Source organism: Chelmon rostratus, chromosome 3 (assembly GCF_017976325.1).
Source record: "Chelmon rostratus isolate fCheRos1 chromosome 3, fCheRos1.pri, whole genome shotgun sequence".
NCBI lineage: Eukaryota > Metazoa > Chordata > Actinopteri > Chaetodontiformes > Chaetodontidae > Chelmon > Chelmon rostratus.
In genome coordinates this window covers 12,878,493-12,884,824 of record NC_055660.1, presented here as the reverse complement: position 1 = coordinate 12,884,824, position 6,332 = coordinate 12,878,493, and the positions used below count along the sequence as shown (strand labels likewise).

General features: G+C 40.9%; 1 long non-coding RNA gene across 2 annotated transcripts in view; it reads right to left on the bottom strand.

Moving 5' to 3' along the window:
* The window catches only part of LOC121604101, a 38,266-nt gene extending 33,968 nt beyond the window's left edge, over positions 1 to 4,298 (bottom strand). For both annotated transcript variants that reach the window (XR_006006728.1, XR_006006729.1), the window contains exon 1: positions 4,052 to 4,298. This is a non-coding gene — a long non-coding RNA (uncharacterized LOC121604101). The remainder of the gene's footprint in view (positions 1 to 4,051) is intronic.
* Between the last annotated feature and the right edge of the window lie 2,034 nt (positions 4,299 to 6,332).

Sequence of the window (6,332 nt, the reverse complement as noted above, 5' to 3'; positions counted from 1 at the left end):
CTATTATTCAGAGTAGGTAGTCCATGACAAAGCACTGCAAAGACTGCGGGCCAGCTGTGCAGTAGCTATAGATACAAATATGTAAAGAACAGACTGCTGCTAAAAATACAGCAGTTTCGTCTAAGTAGAAAACAGCACCAGATGGACGTGGTGAGCATTATCAGGCTGTAGCAACTGTGTTCACATTCTTTTATTTACTTTGTGATACAGAGTGTGGATAGGAAAGTCTAGCTTGTCTTCCTACTGAACAGAAGACAACTGCAGTGCAATCATTAATATTTGAAGCAGTCACGCTCACATCCTTTCATTCATTTCTTTGTGGCCAGACAGTGACGATTGTCGTGAGCAGACGGTTCACACTAGAGCAGCTTTGCAAGATGTGTGATGCTGAGGCTAGATTATGGAGCCTTTATTTCACATGTAATACTCTAATCAGTCGTCACTGGCTCCAGAGCCTTGTTGGAGAAAACACAAGCGCTCATGATTCTTGGATTTGCATCCGATCCAGTGCAGCTGTGCAGTTTAGATTTTTGGTGCATGTAAGCTATGTAAGGTCACACCATAACGCCACAACAACACCCTAATCCCGGCTATACACACACACAACAGCTCTCATCATTTAATTTCATTTTTTTTTCACTTCTCAGTGCAACTCAACAGTGCCTTCAAATGTATGACAGGAGGATAAAACAGATGTTATTTACATTTCCCCACAATGGTGCGCCTTGGCTTTCAAATACCAACCTTCTGGTTGAATGTTGCTTCAGCGGGGCATCATTTGTGCATCTGTCATATTCACGTTGACATTCAAGTGACGCATTTGACCAGTTAAGATAAATATCAACCATGTCTGTGGGCCCAAACAGGAAAATAGCACAAAACAGAGTTTAAATTATGTGATGCTCAATGGGTGGATACTTTCTAGATTCCTGCGATTCCCACACACTTAAAATAAGTTAAATATATACAATGGTTGTGTTTTACAGTGGTTTGATTGAAAGCATCCATTAAGGGTTCTTCAATATAATCCGAGAAAACTGTCTATTTTAACAACCTACTCTCTAAAATAAAAGCCAGAAACTCTCCATGAAACTCCTCATAATTGGAAAAATTTTGCCTGGAGCTCCTCTAGTCAGAATGAATGTAGATTTCGCGGGCACCTAATGAGACCTGGGGTGATTTTTATGTGGAAATGACCACATTATCTCACTCAAACTACGTTCTGTGAGAATCACACTATTAAATCGCTCATTTAAAAGCAGAGACAGCACACAGGGACTTGACTATTGGAAAAATGGGATTACGTGACGTAGAATTAGCAGGAGATGCCCAAACAAAAATACATTATGGTCATTACTCACTTATCCAATTAATTGTGAGTAACAGCAGATCGCCCTTAATATATTTTTTGTTTTGTCTTCTTTAAAGAAAATGCTAATTGGAATCTAAATAAAATGAGCAGCAGATAACAGCTAGGGACAAACGCACATCATATCTGTCGTCACCCAGACGTTAGCAGGAGCGAAACACAAGCAATAGCCGAAAGGCAAATAAAACAAAGTGAGTCACGGCGCAGGGACAGAGGGAGCTGTTAGTGTAGTTATTGAGCTGGAAACTAACCGTGTGTGTTGGAGGGAATGTCTGGGATCAAGCCCTCGGGGGCAGACGGAGAGATGAAAGTTGGACGATATGAGCAAGAGCTGCCGCGCCACCTAATCTGGTGACAAACGCAATATGGGGCCTTCAACAATAAGTGTCATGTGTAGGAGAGTAATGACGGTGATTCTTCTCATTTTTAAAGTTGTGTTTGTCCGGGATGGAGCAATCGATCACTATCCAAGAGCATTTGATAATAAGAGAAAAACATTAACGCCTAAACTTTCGTTTGAGCCTCTGTGGTTTTCATCTGACGTAGAGGAAGAAGAGAAAAGCGGCTTTTATACGGCCTTTAGCAGTCAGTGTAAGGAGACACAGGCTCGGCAGGTCGTTAACAGCATATGCATTCATGAGCTGCCAGCATCCAAAATTTCCTGGACAGGATTTCGTTCCTTGAGGACAGTTCGGGACGTTTTCCACACAAGGATTAAATCCTATTATTACCTATATAACCTCTGAATATATAGCAAGTGAGGCTAATCTTGACTCTTGTACTTTCCAGAAAATAAAATTCAGCACTGTATCCCCCTTTTTTTAAGTTAGTGGTGCATGCTGCCTCGTTGGCACACCTGAAGGGAATGGAGCCATTGTTGCTGTTATCAGTCACACCTTTTCCTGCTATGAAAAGACATATTGTCAGTTTTGTCGCAGCCGTCGTTGACGACACTGAGCTGGTTAGTCAGACTAGTCAGAATACTGCATGGGACGCCATTTTCACTTTTATCGTTCTGTTGTCTTATTTTGACCCTATTGTTCTTGTTTATTAAAGCTGGAGTCCATACATACTTAAGACCTACCTCTTTAATCTAGCTTTTTATCGAACCTCATTTATTTACCTTTATTCATTTGTTTTAGTCTGTTTTACTTGTTCTCTCCTTTTTTTTCTATCTTTATTTTCTGGATTCTTTCCCTCCTCATAACCTAAGTTTTGTGTCTGGTTTTACTTCATCACATCTCCTCGTAGTTGTTTTATCATTTTACTCTCTCATTATTTTTATTTTTATTGTTTTTTTAGTACTCCACCTTATACTTGTATTTCACTTGGTTCACTTGGAACTTTTATATTTTCATCGTATCTCGATATATATATATATATATATATATATATATATATATTGATTGACATTATAGTGTGCATCCATTGTTTTGCCTATATGGTGTATTCTCCTTATAGGCTGCACATCCAACATGTAGAGGATCAGACAGGAGGTTGGCCTTTGCATTACTGCTGTAAGTGTAAAGTCCTGTTCTTTCCTTCGATATCTATTAAGCCACAGAACACTTAACGGTGACCAGATCTGGCCACTGATGGAAACTCTGCAGTCATGTGACAGAACAGCACCAGAGACCCTTCAGTTTCTCCCTGCTGAAGTGCTCTTGTTCTAGATCAGTGGGAGTAACTTGTTAAATGCAATGTATGTAATCGATAGCTTTGTAATAACAAATTGTGTGTCTGTGCACATGTGTAACTGTCAGCGCATTGTGTGTGTGTGTACACGTGTGCCTCTGTTGCCTCTTAGCTCCCCATGGTGTGGTCATGTGACCAGACCAGCGTAGGCTGGGATCGATGGGGTTGTAATGAGCGAGTGGGGGAGGGGCACAGAACTCCTCAACAGGCATCACGGGGCGACTGGAAAAATGTCTCAGCTGTGACAATTCACCTTTACTGGTTAAAGCCTGAGTGGACACGAGCTGAGGCCATGATAAAGGAGGGGCGCTAGAGGTGTGGAAGAAAGGAGGGGTTAAAACGTTAGGTGGATGGCTGATCAGTCGATCAAAAAGCATTATTTCTGCATCGAGCTGCTTGTTAGCTTCCTCTCAGGCGTATCACATGCTGAGCACAATGTTTAAAGCTGCACATTTATCAGTGTTTGCTCCATGTGTGTTATGTAGATTTGTCAGCTGCATCACATTTGGTCACGCAGAAGAAAGCACATAAATACTGTTTAGTATTTGGTTAGTGGCACTTTTACACACGTTCAAACTGACTGAGTCAGGTGAGAAGTGACTGTCCAGTTGATTTACAGACTGCCAGCAATCGACTACAGTAATATGCACAACCCAATACGATACTATCACCTGGTACCAATTAACCTGTTTACCTGTGGAATGTTCCAAACAGGTGTTTTTGGAGTGTTAGTATACCAGGGGATGAATATGTCCCCTTATTGTTCCAACAGCCCACCCACAAAAATTATTGTTTTCTTTTCTACCCTTCTATCGACACAAACGCTATGTTCACGTTTATGCTCATATTGCACACAGTTAGAAAGCTATGGTTCTCCTGAATCCACTGATGCAAACCATTTCAAGATGCGATCACAACAGGAACAATAAACGGCAACAGCAGACTAACATCTGCATCTAAAATTGACAAAACATTGAGGCAACTCACCGATGGCGTCTCTCAGTGATCCACAGATCTGTAACACTCCGCCAGAAATGGCCTGGTAACATCCACAAAGGTCCACTGCAGCAAAAATATTTAGTCCGAAACGTGATAGTAAACCACAGAAAGATGTTTTCTTTTATCTTTATCTTATTCTTCTGTGTTTTATTCGTTAAAATTTCTAGAAACATATACAGACGGGCACAAGAGAGGCGGGTTACACTGCAGATTCTTAGGTTTCAAATTACACCGCACTTGACCAATCACGATCTACTATATGAAACCTAGCAACCAGACCGGCCAGGAACAGTCTGGGTCGAACAGAAGGGCCTCGGTGTCTTTTTCCACGTGAGGATCAAGCCAGTGGTCACGGTGTCCTCAGTCTCGTACCTGCTGCCATTCCATTCATCTGTTCACCTGCCCAGCCAGTACTTTTCCACTCTCACTCCCCTTGCCAGCCACGCCCACCTGTCCACTCACCTGATCCTCATTCCCGATCAGCCCAGTATTTAAGATGCTCTCCCACACTCAGATTGCTCTTTGCCTTCATGCAGGATTCTCCAGTGTTGTTTATTGGACTGATTTCTCGTAACCAAGCCTGCCCACCTGTGACTGCGCCTGGTCTTCTGTTCCCCGGTAAACACGCCGGTCGTTTGTCTGCACTTCCTGGTTCCTTGTTTGCCTGTGATTGTTTGGTGTTTGGTGTACAGATCATATCTAGCCTGTCCGTATGTTGCTGTGGAAAAATATATTGTTTGGATTAATTGAATGTGACACAAAACTCTGTGCTTGATTTATTTGCTTGTTATTTTGTCCGAAATTTATATTCACTAATTAAAATTCACAGGCAAAAAGCCACATTTTTAAGAATTGACCGCAAAACAAACAATATTTCTTCTATTTCTAAATGTACAAACAAAAAAGGCTGTCAAAACATAACCTTTGCAAGCTTTATAAGATTCATTTATGCTGTCTTTTTGTTTTCTGTCATTTTTCAACCTTTAATTCCACTGGTATGTTTACAAATGTAGACTGGTGTGTTATGTTTCAATAAAATTTAAAAAATCACCTCAAAACAAGGAATTCAGTGATAATAGTGATATTACACATGGTTTGACATAATAAACATAGCAAATGACCTCAAATATAGGTATAGATACCCTAAATATGAATATAGATGGAAAAACTTACATTTCATGAATATAAATGTACACATTTGTGTAGGTTAATATAATTAATTGCCCTTTTTGGAGAACGTCTCAATTGGAGAAAACACGTGAAACTATTCATTTCCTGTGGCATTATCAGTTTTTATTGAACTTGGACTAGGGTTGTGCTTCATGCTGTGGTCCCACTGTGTTTTACAGCTAATAAGTCCCAAATATAGACATCTGTAAGCATATATTTGCAAAAAAAAAAAAAAAATCAGATTGTAAGCTTATTTTTACTAGACTGGTGTGGGAATAAACTGATGGCGTTACGTACACTGAGGAGTGTACATGTACACATATGGTAAAGAGTTGATCTTTGTGGACCTCTGGCAGCTCCGTGTCTCCATGGACCTCGTTGAAGTGTGTCCTCCAGATGAAGGATGTGTCTGGCTGCTCCGCAGGATTTCCCCGGCTTGTTGCTTTGATTAATTCTCTGTGGCTAATCAGTCAAGTTAATTCCCACGGGTGTGAAATGAAACCAGTCACCTGAAGAAGAACAGGCACATGCTGCACATAAGCATATGCATGGCCCCCATGTGCACACATGCATATATTTATACACCAACACTAATTAACCTAGTGGTAGAGTAGTTCATTGACTTTCCAATTTATACACTGTTAATCTTCTGTAGAGTGAATTTCTCTGCAACTACAAACTGTTTCTAGAAAGAATCAGAATGTGGATTTTTAATTTATATAAAGAATTAAATTTTTTGCTGTTCTAACCTGCACTCCTCTACCACGCTTGTTTTCATTGTATTTTAGGGTTATTGTGCCATTGACCAACATACACCTGGTCTAAAGTCAGTGGCACAGTATTTTCTATTTAAAGGGTGCATAATTCAGATAGTAAGATGCTCACAATGTTCGTGCAGTCTGCTTGTTACACGCACACACAAACACACACACACACACACAGGGTCGTGCAGCAGTGCTCCTCCTCAGTTATATAGCATTCGCTCATGTGCAGTCAAATGGAGCTGTTGATGGGACAGAGCTTTGGATGATGGTGGATGCGGAGGGTCCAGCAGCCAAGGACCACATACCTGTCCCTCAGTGAGGTCGAGTGCGGCTGT